We start from the raw sequence: 21,056 nt of genomic DNA on the forward strand, positions 1-21,056 counted from the left end.
TAATACAGAGGGTCTTACTGACAGTTGGGAGTATCCATTTTAATTCCAACATCAAAAGTAGCTGCACAGTACTTTGATCAGGTGGTGGTAGCACAAGATGGCAACAAAATAAAAAACGGAAAAGTCTGCAGAAAAGAGTATAGATTAATTTTGGTTGCAAATCCCAAAATAATGTGATGTTTGTATGCATATACAATCTATTAAAAATAGAACTACAGTAAAATGAAGCTATTAACCCTTTCAGGGCTGATGTCGACTTTTGTCAAAATTCAGGGGTAGAGGACAGTAATCAGCTGTAAACTGCAACAAAACTCACCGTTACGTTTTAGTTCGACTCTTTCCTAGAAGAAAAGCTACATAGCTTTGCTGATTTTCTCTACTCGTGCATGAGTAGTGAAGAGCAAACAACCTCTAAAATGGCATTGACATCTGGCGAGAGACCAAAGCGAGTGTCCAAAGCAAAATACTCAGTGGACCTTTTACGTAATTTCGTTGAATAGGACTCTGACTTGTCGGACTCTGAGTTTGATGCAAGTGCTCTGGAGATGGATATCGAAAACGAAAGTGAGGTACCAGCATCATCTGATCGGTCCGCAGCTGATCGTGGTGCTGAACACTTTCGTGTAGCTGATGCGCCTACTGCAATGTTCGCCTGGGAGGACCACAACATATGATGACAAGACGTACAAACCATATTGTGTCACACTGCGACTGCCACCGCTCCGCCCACCTGTTGTGAAAAGACAGCCAGGCAGCCAGCCCACCGTGTATTCCTGCTGACCATCAAGGTGTTCCAGCACAGCCGATGCCAAACATGCGCCAACAGCAGCCACAGCACATAGCAGCAGACGTTTTATGTTGATTTGTGTGTGAAACCATTGCTCTGTGTGCTTTTCAGAAAACCAAGTTTATTGGAAAAAATATTCAGCCCTCAAAGAGTTAAAAAGCTAAATTTAAAAAGTGGGTTTTTAGGAGCAGAGAAAAGTAGAGATTAGTAAAGTTTGCAAATCCCTGCAGAATATGATAATTCTATGTCTATATTGTCTATTAAGAATACAGATAAAATGCAGTTACAACAAAGTCAAAATAGAAAAATGGGTTTTTAGTAGGTTTTTTTTTTCAAAATGATCCATGATGTTAGCCTAGTGTGTCTCAATTGGTAACATTCCAGATTTGTGATGCATAACAGCAAAATGCTAATGCAACACTTATTTTATACTTAGCTCTTAAATAACAACAACAACAACATTTATTTATATAGCACATTTTCATACAAAAAGTAGCTCAAAGTGCTTTACATAATGAAGAAAAGAAAAATAATAGACAAAATAAGAAATTAAAATAAGACAACATTAGTTAACATAGAAAAGGAGTAAGGTCCGATGGCCAGGGTGGACAGAAAAAACAAAAAAAAAAACTCCAGAAGGCTGGAGAAAAAAAATAAAATCTGTAGGGGTTCCAGGCCACGAGACCGCCCAGTCCCCTCTGGGCATTCTACCTAACATAAATGAAATAGTCCTCTTTGTAGTTAGGGTTCTCACGGAGTCACTTGATGCTGATGGTCATATAGACTTTTGGCTTTTAATCCATCCATCATTGTTGGAACATCATGGTGCTTTGGGTAGATGGTGGTGGCACAAGCCACCACCAATAGGACACCGGAAAAGGAAACAGAAGAGAGAGTAGGGGTTAGAACAGATTTTAGAGCCACCATGAAAAGTTATTATAATGAATTGGATATACAGAGTTTCAGGATTAAATTACAGTGAAGGTATGAGAAGGCCATGTTAAAGTAATGTGTTTTCAGCAGTTTTTTAAAGTGCTCCACTGTATTAGCCTGGCGAATTCCTATTGGCAGGCTATTCCAGATTTTAGGTGCATAACAGCAGAAGGCCGCCTCACCACTTCTGTTAAGTTTTGCTCTTGGAATTCTAAGGAGACAGTTGAGGATCTGAGGTTGCGATTTGGAATATAAGACGTCAGACATTCTGATATATAAGATGGGGCGAGATTATTTAAGGCTTTATAAACCATAAGCAGAATTTTGAAGTCAATCCTGAATGACACAGGTAACCACTGGAGAGATGTACTCAGATTTTCTTTTCCTGGTTAGGATTCTAGCAGCTGCATTCTGCACTAGTTGCAAACAATTTATGTCTTTTTTGGGTAGTCCTGAGAGGAGTGCGTTACAGTAATCTAGTCAATTGAAAACAAATGTGTGAACTAATTTCTCAGCATCTTTCAATGATATAAAAGGTCTAACTTTTGCTATGTTTCTTAAGTGAATATGCGATTTAAAATTTAGATTACAGTCAACAGTTACCCCTAAGCTTTTTACCTCCGTTTTGACTTTTAATCCTAATGTATCCAGTTTATTTCTAATAGCCTCGTTGTATCCATTATTGCCAATCAATAAGATTTCAGTTTTCTCTTTATTTAACTTGAGAAAGTTACTATTCATCCATTCTGAGATACAAGTTAGACATTGTGTTAGTGAATCAAGAGAATCGGGGTCATCAGGTGCAATTGATAAATACAGCTGTGTGTCATCAGCATAGCTATGGTAGCTCATGTTGTGCCCTGAGATAATCTGACCTAATGGAAGCATGTAGATTGAGAAGAGCAACAGACCCAGGATAGAGCCTTGTGGAACACCATATAGGATATCATGTGTCTTTGAGTTGTAATTACCACAACTAATAAAGAATTTTCTCCCTGCCAGGTAGGATTCAAACCAATTTAAGACACTGCCAGAGAGGCCCACCCACTGACTAAGGCGATTTCTAAGAATATTATGATCGATGGTGTCAAATGCAGCATTCAGATCTAAGAGAATGAGAAAAGATAAATGGCCTCTGTCTGCATTTACCCGCAAGTCATTGACTACTTTAATGAGTGCAGTTTCTGTGCTGTGATTTGTTCTAAAACCTGACTGAAATTTATCAAGAATAGCATGTTTATTGAGGTGCTCATTTAACTGCATAATGACTGCCTTCTCTAGAATTTTACTTAAGAAAGGTAGGTTAGAGATGGGTCTAAAATTTTCAAGAGCAGAGGGGTCGAGATTATTTTTCTTAAGTAGGGGTTTAACTACAGCAGTCTTAAGACAGTCTGGGAAGACCCCCGTATCTAATGACGAATTTACTATGTCAAGAACATTATCAATTAGCACGCCCGATACCTCTTTGAAAAAATTTGTTGGTATTGGGTCAAGGAGGCAGGTGGAGGGTTTCATTTGAGAAATTATTTTATGTAAATCAGGTAAATCTATCCTAGTGAAAGAGTTTAATTTGTTTAGAACGGAATACTGGGGTTTAGGAGGATCCTTAGTATTGGGGAGATATACTATGTTATTTCTAATATCATTAATTTTTTGATTGAAAAATACAGCAATTAGCCTCACAGGTTTTACTGGAAGTACTTAGGATGCATTCCTTTGAGTTACTTGGGTTTAACAGACAATCAATCGTAGAGAATAAGACTCTGGGATTACTAGCATTGTTATTTATAATCTTAGAGAAATAGCAGCGCCTCTCAAGATGGACTGGGGTTATTGTATTCTGTTATTTTAACTTTTAATATTTCATAGTGGATAGTTAGTTTAGTCTTCCTCCATTTACGCTCAGCTCTACGGCATGTTCTCTTTAAATCAGACACTCTTTGGGTCTTCCATGGTATAACAATGCTAGAAAATTTTTTAACTGTCTTTTCAGGTGCAACCAGGTCAACAGCAGCCCTCACTTTAGTATTAAATCTTTCCACCTTACTATTTACATTCTCCTCACTATTATAGTTGGCACTATAAACGGACTGATTGCTTAGAATGTTTGTAAGTTTTAAAGCTGCTGATGAGTCAAAGAAGCGTTTTTTAACAATATGCTTCTCATGAGTGTTTTCTATCATTATTTCTATATTAAAAAGTAGAAGAAAATGGTCTGATAGACCCGTATCAATGACCTGCTTTATATCAACTTTTAGTCCTTTAGTAATTACTAAGTCTAACGTATGGCCTGCTTTATGTGTAGGCTGATTAAAGAGCTGTCTCAAATCAAAAGAGTCCAGGAGGTTCATAAATTCTTATGAAAGTTAAAGTCGCCGACTATTAAGAGTGTGTCATAGTTCGTAATTAAAATTGACATTAAGTCTGAGAATTCCTCAAAGAAAGACGCGTTGAATTTTGGAGGTCTATACACGGATAATACTAGAACTTGAGAATCTCCATGGATAACTTGGATAACATGGATAACAACAGCGACATACTCAAAGGATTTGAATTTACCTAAACTGACATCTTTACATTTTAACCGGTATGAGTAAATGTTTGCTAAGCCGCCACCCGCACGAGTGGCTCACAAGTAAAACTGTAATCCGGTGGCGCAGATTCGATTAGAACAGCTGCGCCTAGGGTTACCACTTTTAATACAAAAAAATAAGGGACGCATACTGCAGCGGGTGCCACATCCCAGTGCCAACACTTTGCAGACTCTACTTAAAAGACCCGCCCTCCTCACTGGACAGTTAAAAAGACCAATCAAACTAACGATGACATCAAGTATTACCCAATCAAAGTAGGAAAGGAGGCATCTTCATAAAATGCGTGTGGGATGATTTGCATGAGACGCTGCTTTAAAAAAAATGATTAAAAAAAATACGGGACAAATCCTGTCCCGTATTGATTCAAAACGGGACGCGCAATTTCATTCTCAAATACGGGACGATTCCGTATTTTAAAGGATGGGTGGCAACCCTAGCTGCGCCATCTGAGCTACAGTAAGTCACGTTTCACTTAGTGCAATAAAATCTATTTTTTTTATCACTAATAAGATCGTTGATAAAAAACGTCTTGTTAGTTAAAGCTCTAACATTTCATAGAGCCATATTTAATGTTTCGGAGGGGCAGAGATGAATACTATGTGCGTTATTGATATTTGGAATAGGAACTAAGTTATTTTTATTAGCGCCGCTCTGTGTGTATTTTTTGTTTAAACTATAATCTGTTTTTATAGTTTTAATACATTGTTCATCTAAAGTAGTAATTTTAATTTTAATTTTAATAAGCAAGCCATGATTAGAGGATCTAAGGTTACAACTGGGTATGTAAGGGAACAGGCAGATTAATGCAAGAACTTTCACTGTTGAGATATTTTAACATTATTAAGTTTACATCTGGGAGGCACGGTGGTGCAGTGGTTATTACTTCTATCTTACAGCTCAGGTTACATTTCTGCACACAATAATCTGTCCAGCACAGTTGGCAGAGACACTTAACAGACCAGTCCACAAGTTTAATCAACTTAAAACTAATTAAATTTCTTCTTTTGATTTGACTTCAGTCCATTTTGGTCAGTTGGAGAATGTTTGGGAACATTTTCACGATTTCACTTAGCAAATTTAGTGGGGTTCACTCATCACCACATGTGGATATTCTGTGATTTCAGAATGAAAAGAAAATAACTATTGCATGTCAGCCATCTTAGTGACATTTGAGCAGAAAGAGCACAGTGCTGGTAGAGAATTCTTCACTGTCAGTTTACAAAGAGCACTGTTCTCATCCATCTTGCAGATACAATAACATATGTTTTAATTCTGCACCATGTTGTCCATGTGGAGTTTGAACAATTCTTCCTGCAATTTTTATTCCCCATATACCGAAAGATGTGTGCATTAAGTTAATTGTAACTTTCCCCTGTGTGTGTAAAAGGGTCCTGTAATGGACTTGTGCCCTTTCCAGGGTTCTTGCCCTACTACTCTGAATTGAATTAAGTGGTTGTGAGGATTTTATGTTATTCTGTTTGTATTGTAAAATATACATTTACTTTTTCACAATTTAATAATAATTTAGCAAATTTGAAAATCAAGGTTTTCAAATGATGCTTCTCAGCCACCAAACATGTAATCTTTAATGCAGGGGTGCCCAACTCCAGTCCTGGAGGGCCGCAGTGGCTGCAGGTTTTCATTCTAACCCTTTTCTTAATTAGTGACCTGTTTTTGCTGCTCATTAACTTCTTTTGAATTCATTTTATTTGACTTGCTTTTGAAGACTTAGACCCCTCAATTGTTTCTTTTTCCTTAATTAGCAGCCAAACAATAATGAGATACACAATGAGCCAAAAGAGGACCAGCAAACTGTGACCATCATACAATATCTGAAAATAAAGAAATATGAAGGTCTCAGGAATGCTGATCTGCTCTTAGAAAAGAGAAAATCCACAATTTCGGAAATGTCTGCTATTGCACAATAAGAGGAGCAACCAGCCATGGAATTAAAGAACGGGTTTAATTAATGACAAGAATCAGAGCCTCATTAAGCAACTGGTTGGAGTTAAATTGGTTGGAGTTTGAGGCCCTGACTTAATTGGTCTCCTGTTGGCTCACTCACTTCACATTTCACTTCTGTTTGGGTGCCATTTAAGGAAAGAAATGAAACAATTCAGAGGAATGATGAAGAAATTCAGGGAACATTTCTTAAAAACCAAGTCAATTAAAATTAATTCAAAAGAAGTTAATTAGCAGCAAAAACAGATCACTAATTAAGAAAAGGGTTAGAATGAAAACCGGCAACCACGGCGTCCCTCGAGGACTGGAGTTGGGCACCCCTGTTCTAATGCCATGTCTGTATTATTATCCTTGTTTTTTTGTTTTTATAGATGTACATTTTTAAGTGAATGTAAAGCTTCCCATGCAATCTGGGTTTCCATACCAAATACACTCCCTGATTCAACACAAATGATGTCATATGAAGTTACCAAAGCCAAAAATGGAACTGAGCAGGTAATAAACTCTTTTGCATCATAACATTTAAAATATTTGGTGGTCTATTATCTGTGTTCATTCTTTTTGCTGTCATGTTTATTTTCATAGGTTCTTTCATTTAATATGAAGGCTCAGGTGTCTGTCCACTACAGTGGGAACAAATCATTCAGCTGTCAAGTATCTATACTTAACAATGACAATGTTCTTTGTGAAGAAGAAAACGTGTCATTTCCCAACTGTTCTTGCAGCTTTCCAAGTGTGAAACTTCCTTTAAAAGGTCAGTAGATTGTAACACTTGGTTAAAAAAGAAAGGAGAAGCTCTTGTATGATCATTATCACCTTTTTAAATTACTTTTTAAATTTTATAAATTTAAATCTATGAATAAAATTATTGAATCCCACTATATCAGTTCAATATTTGTATTTCTACCACTGCTACTTCTTCTAATAAAGCTAATAATAAAACTTCTTCCTGTTCATCTTTACTCACTTCTGTGTGGACTCAATGTGCCTGATGAACCTTCCCCATACATCTTTCATCCTGCACTCCCTCCCCAGTCAACACTTTTCCTTCTAATTTTCTTTTACTTTATCTACCCATCTCTGCTTCTGTCTCCCCACTTTCCCTTCACTTGTACTTCCATTTCCATCACTCTTTTGCCCACATATACATTGTCTCTCTTCATCACATGTGCTTCTTAGATGTCTCTCCCAATTTTGGTGTACCCCTGATTGTCTTGTTTTTTTTTATTCTGTCCTCATTTGTAACTCCATAAATCAATCTCAACTTTCTTATTTCTGCACTATGTTTACTTCCCATGTCTATGCTCCATGCATCATTGCAGGTCTTACCACTGTCTTAAAAACATTACCTTGAAACTTGTCTTAATTCTTCAGCCACACAACACTCCTGAAACATTCTTCCAATTGTTCAATCCACATTGCACTCTGTGGGTTATCTCTGCTTCTAATTTTACATCATGGGCTACAACTAATCCTGGATATTTAAACTCATCCACTCCTTTGAATGGCTCTCACTGCACACTATCTCCTGAAACCTGAACATCATTAAACCTCAAATATTCTGTCTTCTTCCTATTTATCTTTAATCCTCTTTAATCTTCCAAAGCCCTTCTCCATTCTTCTAACTTCCTCTCAATGGGCTTATTTCCGATCCTACACAGCACAATATCATCAGAAAAATAACATTCACCAGAAAATTGGTCTTTTATCTCATAACTCAACACATAAGCAGATCAAAGCAGTAAATGCTTAAGGAAAATCCCTGGTGCCTGCATGTTATGTAAACACTCCTTCATACATATTCTGGAGAGTCCTTTTGTACAGTGCCCTCCATGATGCTTGGGACAGCACCATGGAATGTCTATGAATCTTAGACTTCAAACAGTCGTTGCATGCAAGGGATATGCAACAAAGTACTGAACATGACTGTTTTAATATACCTAGCATTGCTATGTCCCAAACATTATGGTGCTCTGAAATGGGGGGAATTTATAAAAAAGTGTTGTCACTCCTACAAGATGTGACTGAAATATATGCAAATACCCTTAAATTCTGCAATGTTCATTTTAATCACATTTGAATTGTTTGATTTGTAATTTTAAATTGTGGAGTATAAGGGTAAATCAAGGTACTGAAAATTGTGTCTTTGTCCTAAATATTATTCTTTAATAAAGTATTAAGAACCTCCACAAGTATAACCCCAATTAATAAGGGTGTCAAATCAAGAAAAAGAAAGGAAGAGCAGTCTATGCTTTTAACAGAAACGTAAGACAGTACAACAGGGGGAGCTTCGTCACTCTCATTTGCAGGTTCATTCATGACTGTCTGCTTAAACTTTGGTGCGTACTTATATTGAGCACGAGACAGAAGGGGCGGGGCTTTTGGCCTGATGGAGGAAGTTATGTCAGTTGTGTTGTGGTCTCTAAATGAAAAGGAAGGAGATGTTAGCAACTGCACCTGCAAATGTCTCTGAGATTTAGTGCTTAAATTGTCATAACTTTGATGGTGCCCCTTAAGCGTGTGTGTTTGACAGTATTTATACACAGTTGCATTGCTCACTTTCATTTTGTTCCAGATATTAGAATTTTACGATTACATTTTGTGTTGTTTCTTTCAGGTTTATGTATCAAACTTAATTTCAGGATTGATTCATTGAATATCATTGAAACTTTAAGTGTAGACTCCTCTTCTGGATCAATAATCACTTCACAGTAAGTGGTACAACTTCAATAAATATAATGTTCAGTGAACACTACTGAATAACCATCTCTTACGTTTGCAGAAGTACAATATTTCAAATTTATATTTGACACATAATAAAGAATGGATTAGAATGCCATCCAGCATGGACTTTACATGTATTCCCAGTGTCTGTGTGGGTTTCTCTCTTCGGAAGCCCAGTTTTGCTCCTCCATCATAGACATGTACATGTTTGATTTGTAAAAATTCAGAAGTGGCTCACTATCAGAAATGTGGGTGTGTATGAAAGTGCTTTTCAGTGGCCTACTGTTCAGGGCTAGTTTCCACCTAACTCCCAGTACTGCTAGGATATGGTCTGGCACTCTGTGATTGTACAATTGTATTGAACATATTCAGTATATGAATGGATGTACATTATACAGCATATATTTATTTTTTTCTTAAGTTAAACCAACCATAGGACTTGTTCAGTTAAGATTTCTTTTCAACTTCACAGTAAACTGCATTTTGAAGTAATATATTAAGTTTGCCAATCAGTCAGTTATAATTGAATAATCTTACTTTGTTACAAACTGATTTTCATGTTATTAAACACTGACTTAAATGAGTATATAAAGTTTGTCATCCTAATATTCTTTGTTTTTTGTTTTTTTTTTCCCTCTTTTTGATTAAGCTGTTCAGACTGTTCTCCCAGTGGTTGCCGATGGTGTACCAAAAAGCAGCAATGCTTTTTGTCCATTCCTCCTTGAAGATCAAACTTGAATACATCATAAAAGTTACTGTGTTTTGTATTTTTAATTATTATTTGTACTTTTTAGAAATCCCTCCCCACTGCAGCATTTAACAAGGAAAATATATTGTCAGTGCATTTATGGCTTTAATGCTAACACTGTGTACTACATGTAACTCAATGCTTATTAATTTTAGAATGCTCTGTCAGTCATTTCATTTACTTATTCTGATATTCCCTGTATTATCCTATTATTGTACCTACACTCATTGTAAATTTAGATTAAATGAAATATTGTACATGCATTTTGATTTCTAGTATTTTTAATTCTGCAAATTGTTTTCGGTCAGTAACTTTTTCTTACATGTGCAATATTGGCAGATCCATCACCCTGGCTTCAGATCTTCAGCTTGGTTGTTGTCTGAGAAGTTGCATGGGATTTTCCCAAGGTCCTCTGCTTTTTCTCCCACATCCTCAAAGGTTCCAGTAATAGTTGATTCCAAACTGGCCACGTTGATGGCCTGGTGCTCTGACTGAGGCCGTTTCCTGCTTTGGACCTGATATGCACCAGAAGGATTGGTTAGAAAATATAATCTTAGGTTGTTTATAAAACAAATTAAAACATCTATATCAATCAGCTGCAAAAATCCAATTTAAATCACTCGAGTAAATAAAATATATATATTACTACAATTGATTACCCACTGGATTATATTTTAAACAATCTTAAGAATGAATTAAATTAATCTGAAAACGTAAACTAATTAAAGTTAGACAAAAGCTGCATCAGTGCTCATCTGAAGTATTTTGAGGATGTTTCTAAAGATTGTATTACAAATAAAAGTTTTTTTAGTGTAGCTTTTTTGTATAAAGCAGACTTCAGGAAAAATTATTTGTAGTGGGGATCTGCTTGATAAATGCCACTTGAAACAAATGATGAATAATGTACTTCTTTTTTTGAAGAACCTGTATTACAATACCTTGAAAAAAATAACAAGCATAAGTTAACTTTGATTCCAACCTAGACTAAAATAATCGAAAGACTTATCTGTAAAAATGACCAATCTGATGGCTAGAACACTCACATTATACCCTGGTATGACAGTTAAAACTGAAGCCCAAGCTATCATTACAGAGTCAGAGCCAAACAAACTAATGGAGCAAACATTTATTTTTTTTAATGAGATGATTAACCATTTAACAGGTCCTCTTTAGGGTCGCCCTTTCCTCCTTTATGCTTGAAGCTGTTTGGATAGTCCCTATGACCCTAAATTGAGTTAGGCAGGTTTAAGAATGAATTATATATCTGTATCTAAAGTGGATTCAGAAAGTTTTGAAACCCTGTCATTTTTTTCACATTTTGTTTTGTTGCAGCCTTTTGCTTCAATCGCTTATATTAATTATTCCCCAATATCAAACAACACCCAAATACCCCAGAATGACAAAGCAGATTTTAGACATGTTAACAAGCCTTGCACACCTGGGTTTGGGTTTTTTTTGCCATTCTTCTCTGCAGATACTTTCAAACTCTGTCAGGTTGGATGGAGACCATCGATAGACAGCTATTTTCAGGTTTCTCCAGAGATGATCAGAAGTCTGGACTTTGCATTGGTCACTTACTGACATTCCCAGAATTGTCACTAAGCCATTCCTGTGTTGTTTTTGCGTTGTGCTTAAGGTCATTGCTGTGTTGGAAGGTGAAGTTATGGCCTAGTCTGAGGTATAGAACACTCTAGAACAGGTTTTCATTAAGGATATATCTGTACTTTGCTCTGTTCAGCTTTCCCTCAAGCTCAATGACGTTGCCACCATTATATTTCACCATTGGAATGGTATTGTGCAGGTAATGAGTGGTGCCTGGTTTCCTCCAGACATGACTCTAATCTTGGTTTCATCAGATCATAAAATCTTGTTTCTCTCAGTCTCAAATTCTTTTAGGTGCCTTTTTGCAATCTCCAAGTGCATTTGACTTAGGAGAGCCTTCAGTCTGGCCATTTTGTCATATAGCCCAGATTAGTGGATTGTTGCAGTGGTGGATATCCTTCTGGAGGATTATTCTGTGCACATCCAGGCTTTCTCTGACCACCAAAGAGCTTACAGAGAGGCACTAACTGCTGCTAAGAACATCCACTATGGTAGAATAATAGAAAGTGGCCACGATAACCGAAGGGTTTTGTTCTCTGCAGTTAATGAACTACTCCAACCCGTATCTGGCCCAACTACCTCTTCTACTGAAGTCTGTGAGGAATTCCTCCACTTTTTCCGTAACAAAGTTAAAGATCTAAATAATTCAGCTAACATAAGCACATCATCTGTTTATATATCTTTCCTATTTTCCCACTCCATCCAGCTCCTTCTCTAAGTTCTCACCAGTCACATCTGCGTTTGTTAATAACCTGCTTTGTAAAATAAAGCCGACTACTTGTGTACTGGACCCCATCCCCAGCACACTACTTAAATCCTGCCTTCATGCCATAATCCCAACTGTTACAACAATAATAAACTCATCCCTTGACACTGGCTCTGTGCCGCTCACTTTTAAAATTGCTTCTGTAACCCCAATGTTAAAAAAGTCTGGTCTTGATGCTGACAATCTTAACAATTTCCGGCCTATTTCCCACTTACCTTTCCTGTCAAAAGTTCTTGAGCGTGTTGTAGCTTCCCAACTCACCAATTACCTAACCTCTAATAATTTAATGGAACCCTTTCAGTCTGGTTTCAGGGTGCAGCACAGCTGTGAAACTGCTCTGCTACGGGTAACCAATGATTTGCTTATGGCAGTAGACTCTGGACAAACCAACATATTAATTCTGTTAGACCTCAGTGCAGCATTTGACACTGTCAGACATGACATTCTACTGTCCAGAGTGTCCTCTGGCAGTAACTGGCAGCATCTGACTAGACCAGGCACACTCATACAAAATTATAAATTAACCTGATTTTACCTTGGACAAAGTAAATATTGCCTGGATTTATCAGTTTATTGACAATAGAATAATAGTTCAATACACTAGTTGTGGTGGATGGCTGGGGATCCTGTCCAGCCGGGACACCTGGAAGGACCGGGAGAAGAACCATACCTCCCCTGGGCCATGAGAGGGCAGCCGCCCTGGTCTGTGTGGAGGTCAGGGGACCAGAGCATAGAAGCTCAACCCTGTTGGGGGTCTGTGGCCACTGCCAGGGGGCACCCGGAGGATCAGGGAGGATTGGAATGCAGCACTTCTGCCACAACCAGAAGTGCTGCCAGAGAAGGTTCCAGATATACCCGGAGTGCCTCCGGGTGCTCATGTGGCACTACTGCCACACCAGGAAGTACTGCCGGAAGATCGTCACGAAGCACCTGGAGCACATCCGGGGCATTATAAAAAGGCCGCCTCACTCCATTGGAAGATCCAGAGTCGGGAGGAAGAAGACAGAACTTGGGAGGAGAGGAGTAGAGGTGTCAGAAGTACTGGGAGAGTGAAGGAAAGAAGGGACTGAGTTTAGCTGGAAGGACATTGTGAGGTGCTGTAAGAAACAAAAGAAAATAAATAGTGTGTGTTTCGGACATTTGAAGTCTGTCTGTCTGTGTACGGGAGGCTGTCTTATTACAATGTCCTTTTCAAGATGCAACAAGTGTACTGTAATACGACAGTCCTCTTGTTAACAGGAATGCCAACTTCTCTAAAACAGAACTTATTTTCTCATGAAATGAAATGCTAAACTATAGCATGAAGTTAGAAGATGTTCACACCTATTTTTGCTATTAAAGAAAAGGGTCAAGTGAACTGTAAAAGTTTCAAAGAAACAAGCACATTTAATATATAGGAGAAGGGAGAGAACCTCAGTTGTCCAGTAAACAATTCATAATAGAGACTAGGGTAAAGTGATACCAGCTAAGTTAGTGATCACCTCACAAAACCAAGCCTGTTGGAAAATGAATACCCTATGATATGAAAACAGATACAGTAATAACAGATACAAGTCACTAGGACATGTGTAAATGCGTTATCAATATGAATATTAAAATCACCAACCACTAATACAGACACAGGTGTGTGAGGAAAATGGGTGAGAAAATGAAACTCGACAATATGTCATAAAATGAGTTTTAATTCTCAGCTAGTAGAGTACACTAATAGTCAGAAAAGTAGTGTAGCATATTCACATATAAATAGGGTGTGTTCCCTGGTAGTTTGAGCTTTTCTGATGATTATTTCAGATGCAGGGCTATAACAAAAGAAGTCAGCAAGTGTTATAAAGAAGACTGGCATTGAGACTGCGGCTGATAATCATGAAGGACATGGCAGTAGGAGATGGCATTGTGCTGAAGGCAACAAGCAATGAGTGGGAGCATAGAGCCACCTGAGGTACTTGACAAGGGACATAAATTGGCTACAATGATATGGATCATGGATCTCTGAACTGATAAAAGGGCCCTGTTTGATTTCACACAGGAAGATCCACCTTACTTGGATTACTTTATCTACTCTTGACTTTGATTCATTGCCAGGCTTCCTATTATTATTGCTTATATTAATTTGAAGTCTATGGCAGTTACCATGTCTTTGTCAACCTGAGCAAACAGAGGTTGTTTCCTCCAAATCAGTAAGTGTTTTGATTATTCTAACAAGATATTTCTTCCATCCATCCATTTTCGAACCTGTGAATCCGAACACAGGGTCACGGGGGTCTGCTGGAGCCAATCCCAGCCAACACAGGGCACAAGGCAGGAACCAATCCCGGGCAGGGTGCCAACCCACCGCAGAGATATTTCTTGACAGCAAAATATTTACCAGAATATTCAAAGTAGAGAGGAAAGAGGTCAGATTAATGGTCTCAAGACCATAAATGATACTCCTATAAATACATCTGGTGCACTGTAATATTCCAAGTGAGTATGAGTGCAAGCACATGTAAAGTTAATTCATTTTTAGTGCGACGGTTTAGTAGCAGAGTACCTCAGACAGATATGTCAACACATGATTGTGGCTGTAGATTGTTTAGGCAGATATATGGTAACACAAAATCATCAGGATTCATATTAAATACAGATGGCTATGATACAAAAACTACTGTGAAGAAGAACAACAAACACAGAACTCCTACTTGGTGTTCCCTGGAAAGTTCTCAACATAGAGTTGCATTCAGAATTACGCCAGTAAAGTACTTTATAGCATGCCTCATGAAGGACTACATGATGGGCAATTAAACAAGCAGAGAAAGCTATGCATAGCTACTTTACATAGTTAGCCTCAACATGGACTTTTACTAAGTTGGTGGTAGAACTAATCTTGCTTTTATTTGCAGAAGATGATGCCACTATGTTCAGGAGGTGAAAACCTTAAGCTTGTACAAAGAGTTTTGTAGTACTGTATATCACTCAAAAGGGAGATCTAATTCTAAAAGCTTACTTTATTGGTGAGGAGGAGCTTTGACAAGAAAAGAATTGTTTCAGATCTGCCACAGCGCAGCTTTCCATAAAAGAATAAGACTCTGAGGGCCATCATTGAAGCTGTCCACTTGGTACATATGGCCTTGAAATATCTTGCAACAGATGCCACCTGTCACGTATAAGTTGGAATGGCCATCAATATTCTAGGCTCACGTATCATTCAATGATTCAAAGTGGAAATGCATGGTGATGTGGACAGTATATTTGCACCCAGATGTCATTTTCTTTATAATCAGATCAGAAGTAATAATAATAATAATTCATTACATTTATATAGCGCTTTTCTCAGTACTCAAAGCGCTATCCATATAGGGATGAACCGGGAAGCGAACTCACAATCTTCCACAGTCTCCTTACTGCAAAGCAGCAGCACTACCACTGCGCCACCTGTGAGGAGAAGTAAAGTTTGTTCCCAGACCATAATTTATAGGAAACCGAGTCTTTGGTAGTTCAAGGAAAAACAGGGCATAAATTAAATTATTGGTAGAAACAAATTGCACCAACAAAGCATAATCTAAAGCAAAAGAAGAAAAATACAAGAGAAAAATTGGCAAAACCAGTAACACTGTGTTGAAAGACACTTCCCTATAAGCGCAGTACCATAGCACATTGTCCAGAGTTTGGCTGGGTTATGATTGTCTTATTACTTTGACCTTTTCAAAAGACATAGTGGCACAGAGGTTTATATTTTCTAAACCGTATATAACATTGTTTTTCTATTTTTCTTTTCTCCATTGTTCAGTTACCAATTCATGTAAAGTATATGTGTAGTATATATAGGTGTCTTTAGACTGCAATATCATATTGGCTTTGCCTTTAGTAAAATATATAGCATGCCAACTTTGTTGCTATCCTTTCATTTTTTTTTCTTATGTTTGTCATCTGATTAAGATCCTTGTAGCACTCTGATGCGCTCTGAGTGGCACTACAACAACAATATATTTTTATTATGAGGTCTGGCACAAACAAATGAGACTGTGCTGGTAACTCATTTTATTTAAAAATGAAGAAAGTTAGCTATGATCGCCTTCAAAATAGTTCCCTTCTGAGTTGACACACAACTGCATATGCTGCTGCCAATGTTCAAAGCAATTTCACAGATCATTTTCTGAAAGGCTGTTGGGGATCTTCATAATTTTTGCTTTCACATCTACCAACAAAAAATGGTTTCCTTTGAGCACTGACTTGACCTTTGGGAAGAGGTAGAATTCACAGGGAGTCAGGTCTGGTGAACAGGTTGGGTGCTACACCATAGTGATGATGTTCTTAGCTAAAAACTACTTCAGAGACAAAGTGCAGTGGGCTGGCACATTGTCTTGGTGCAAAATCCAACTCTTTCTCCACAATTCTGGTCGTTTCCTTCTCATATGTTCGTGTAATTTAATCGACTTCAGTGTAATACTGCTCATTTACCGTCTCACTGTGTTCTATAACCATCTCTTTGTTCCCCATCCCCACTTTTGGTTCCTGAGCTATAGGGCTAGTCTCTTTTTTTTGTATTGGACCTTTTATAGCCCAAAATCACACAAGGAATGTGTCAATTGGCTTCAACGGGCTCTGTTTTTTGATGATCCCCCAGCCTTGACTCTCTAAAAGGACAAGAAAAAAAATAAAAATATCCTTGTAGGGGAAAAATGGAAGAAATATTGGGAAGGGCAATTCAGAGAGAAACCTACTTCCAGGTAGGATGGACATGTAATGGGTGTCAACAAATAGGGTAAGTACAACAAACAAAATAGAACAAAAATAAATAAACAATAAATAATAAACAAAACAGAATCCTTTTCACAGAGCTCGATGGCCAGGCTATCATTTTCACCTCCAAAATACAATACAGTAGCACAAAGTACTTTGTTCTTGCACAGCCTTCCTCACCAAGTGCAGACTCAAGACAAAATGCAAGAACAGAGTATTCCACTCACTAAATATAGAATTATCACATATGAGGATTCAGATTTGTTAAAATACATGAAAACCAAAGTAGAAACTAATTCATGTAAATAAAAACAATATTTGTCTATCAGCTAATTGTAGAACCAAAGCCACAATGTAGAAAAGGGGTCAGACAAGACAGACACAGTCAGAGTCGTGGAGACCTCGACCAGCCAATGAGACTCGTCCCTCTATTGGCCATTCTACAGTTGAGTCAGTGCTGCACCAGCCGGTCTGATGAAAGGACCTTTCTTACCGATGACTCCAGCGCTCGTTTATCTGAGAGAGTTTTCATAGGCAGAAAAACGACTTGGCAGTACAGCAGTGCCACCGAGTGCCATGTGAGGATACCAAGAAGACAAACAGAATAGGGGAGGGTTAGTAACAGTTTATAAATTTCATATAACTTATATTTCAGCACTGATGACAATACTGTCTTGTTCTTGTAATACTTTTTGCAGCAGCATTTTGAAATAAATGAAAGCTGTATGAAAAATGGTTTGAACATCCAGTCAACACTGCATTACAGTATTCAATCCTACTTGAAATAAATGAATGCATTAATTTCTCAGTATCCTGCAAATTTAGAAAATTCCTTCATTTTCCCAACATTTCTAAGATGAAAACACACATTCCGGATAGTTCTGTAATGTATTCTTTAAACAAGATGCTAGTGTCAATGGTAATGCCTAGATTGTGCGCTGATTCAGTAAAACTAATGGCGATTCCATCTGAGTTAAATAAGGACACAATATTGTTGGGATCAACATCTTTCCCTCCAAAAATTAACATTTCTGTTTTATGTGTGTTCAAAGACAAGTAGTTCTCATCCATCCCCTCTTTTAATTCACTAACTAACACATCTATTTACAACAACATCAATGGTCATTTGGTCTAAAAGAAAGGTGTAACTGGCTGTCACCTGCATACAAGTGACAATTAACTTCATTTTTTCTAATGATAGTTGCCTTTGGAAGTATGTAAAGTGAAAACAGTTAAAGTCCTAGTTCTGAGCCCTGCAGGACACCATACTGTATCTCACTTCTGTGTATAATGATGGAGTACTGTCAGTACATTTCTATATGTAATGGAATCAATTTGATAAATAAGAACTACACCAGGCAAGGACCCTGCCTGTGAGCTCAATGTAATTTTCCAGCCTGAGTAGTAAACTATTTCCTTTTGAGTTATACACATATCCTAATTTGAAAATAAATAACTTAATTGGCTCAGTATTGTAATCACTCTGTATGTCAATAACTTTTCTTGGAGTTGTTGAATTTAAGAGATAAATGTACTTGAAACTGCATGCCTGTTTAACTAGCAAATCCTGACATTTTACATGTACATTTAAATTAGCAAATGAGGCCATATATAACATTTAATTTTAGATTTTGTTCTCTGATAACAGTTTACTTGTAAGAAGTCTTATTTCTTTTAACCAGGTATCACCCATGACTCTTAATGATTAACTGTTTAGGGATTTAAAAAATTTTTCAATAGTTTCTGGAGCTTACCATTTGTCTGTATGCTGATTGGTGTGTTTTACTGCAGCACAAACTCTGCAGAGACAGCACAACGCTGACCTCCCTGGCTGATACAAGTCTATAATAAAATTACTAAAGAAATTATTTGTGTACTTACTATTGTAGAATGAATTAAATTGAACTCCCAAAAAAATTTTTGGGTGCTTAAGAGATGCCGTAAATGACGTGGTTATAAATATCTAGGACCAGTGATCTAATGCAATAATGAGGAATTATAATTTGATATGAACTGGTTGTGGGTAAGCAACATGCCTAGGGAAACTTGTGTTATTATGTTTTGTATCTCATCAATTCCATTCAAGTTAATTATGTTTTGTATAGTGTTGTTACTGTATTCAGGTTTAGGGTGCTTAACATACTTTATAAGTATAATCCACTAACAATAAATGTATTCAGTATACAATGATTACATATATAAACACACAGATGACAATAAACACATCCATCCATCCATCCATTTTCCAACCCGCTGAATCCAAACACAGGGTCACGGGGGTCTGCTGGAGCCAATACCAGCTAACACAGGGCACAAGGCAGGAATCAATCCTGGGCAGGGTGCCAACCCACCACAGGACACACACAAACACACCCACACACACACTAGGGCCAATTTAGAATCGCCAATCCACCTAACCTGCATGTCTTTGGACTGTGGGAGGAAACCGGAGCGCCCGGAGGAAACCCACGCAGACACGGGGAGAACATGCAAACTCCATGCAGGGAGGGCCCGGGAAGCGAACCCGGGTCCCCAGGTCTCCCAACTGCGAGGCAGCAGCGCTACCCACTGTGCCACCGTGCCGCCCTTAAACACATACAGTAAAAAGAGCAAATTCAGTAATTAACATACACAAATCATTACAATATAAAGTCTATTAATGTTTACAACACAGGGGAGATAAACAAAACAGTCTTGATAATGGGATACCTAAAGAAAATAAACTAAATGGGGTTATCCAAGGTAAATTATAACATAGAGATTTACAGTTCTGATGACATTTGCCGTGTAGCAGTGTACAGAGAAGAGAAACAGATTAATAGATGGTCAGTAAAAGTTTGCAATAACTGCACTCCTGAAAATAAAGATGTTAGAGTGTTTCTTCAGAGCAATGCCATCCACAAGAAGGACCCTGAAAGAACCTTTATTCATTTATATTGGGCTCCATACAGTAAATAACAATGACCAAATGGCAACAGATACATGAAATACCAATGGATTCATGATTTTTAAAGGACTCTGGCTGCAGACAATCACACAGGCAAAGTTTAGGTTTTCTTAATCTGCTAATGTCCCGCTTGGTAGATTATCATACATTAAAGATTTCAGTTGTTTTCCACATATTAAGAAGTTTTTCAAAGCACAAAGAAGCAATTTCATATGTAAAGAACCCATCCCAGAATATACTGGTGCATAACCCAGTAAAGAACCATAAAGTGCCATTAAAGAACCATTATTTTTAAGAGTGTGCCAAGCTATAGTATTATTGGTACTCCTGGACCAGATACTGCTCTTATTTCAAACGTTCTCTGTATGGGGGCTGTGAAAGGTTCCAAAGTTTTTCAAATATTACAGTTCTTTTTTTATTTTTATTTTTTAATGGATTTAAATTAGAAGCAGATAACTTTCCATACATTCAAGTCAAATTTAACAAAGCAAAATTCAACCCCCACCCAAGTTCCATGTTCTAAGAGAATGAAGAGCAATTGAACTATTAGTGTATTGATGATAATTTGTATTTACTGGGGCACAAAGCAGAGAATATAAAGAAGTACTGCAAGATTTTATTTCTATTGCACACCAGTCTTGTGTATATTCATCGATTTGTATCAATATCCAGGCGTTTCTGACTTGTATATTTATCACCCAGCAATAAAATTCAAAGTTGGGTAGTACCATCCTCGTTGTAGAGTCACCCTTTGGATGCATGGATGTTTTGAATTCCAAATAAATGAAGTTATGATTGAATCTAATTTTTTTTTTAATGATTTGTTAATGATCCAGTTCTTATCTTAGAGAACTTAAGTCCAAATGTGTTTTGTCTGTGTGAGCAGGTAGCAAGATGTACTGCTGTGTCTGCATGTAAATGTAAAACACTTTTGAACCTTTGATACCACAGAGAGATTCCAGAGTCAGCAGTAAATACTGGAACGGTGCAAGTCTTACACAATAATAATTTGATATAATGAGACATACAATGAACAGGCAATGGAAATACTGAATTCTTTACGAAAGTAGTAGGCCACTTGCATTTTTATGTTACTGTTTAATGTATTTTCCTTTTGTTTTGGGCTACTTAGATAAATGAAAGCAAACTTCATATTCAATATAGCACATAGCAAATATTGCACTGCAATACTGTGCAACACCAGTACCTGATCCAGACTAACAGTCTGCTTCCAGTTTTTTCCATTGCAAACCATTTCAATTATGCCACAGACA

At 37.5% G+C, this 21,056-nt stretch overlaps 1 protein-coding gene across 1 annotated transcript in view; it reads left to right on the top strand.

The window, feature by feature from the left end:
* Nucleotides 1–21,056, top strand: part of plxnc1 (plexin C1) — a 175,217-nt gene that overhangs the window by 14,464 nt on the left and 139,697 nt on the right. The gene's annotated exons all lie outside the window — the stretch shown is intronic.

The sequence above is a fragment of the Erpetoichthys calabaricus genome, chromosome 1, assembly GCF_900747795.2.
Source record: "Erpetoichthys calabaricus chromosome 1, fErpCal1.3, whole genome shotgun sequence".
Lineage (NCBI taxonomy): Eukaryota > Metazoa > Chordata > Cladistia > Polypteriformes > Polypteridae > Erpetoichthys > Erpetoichthys calabaricus.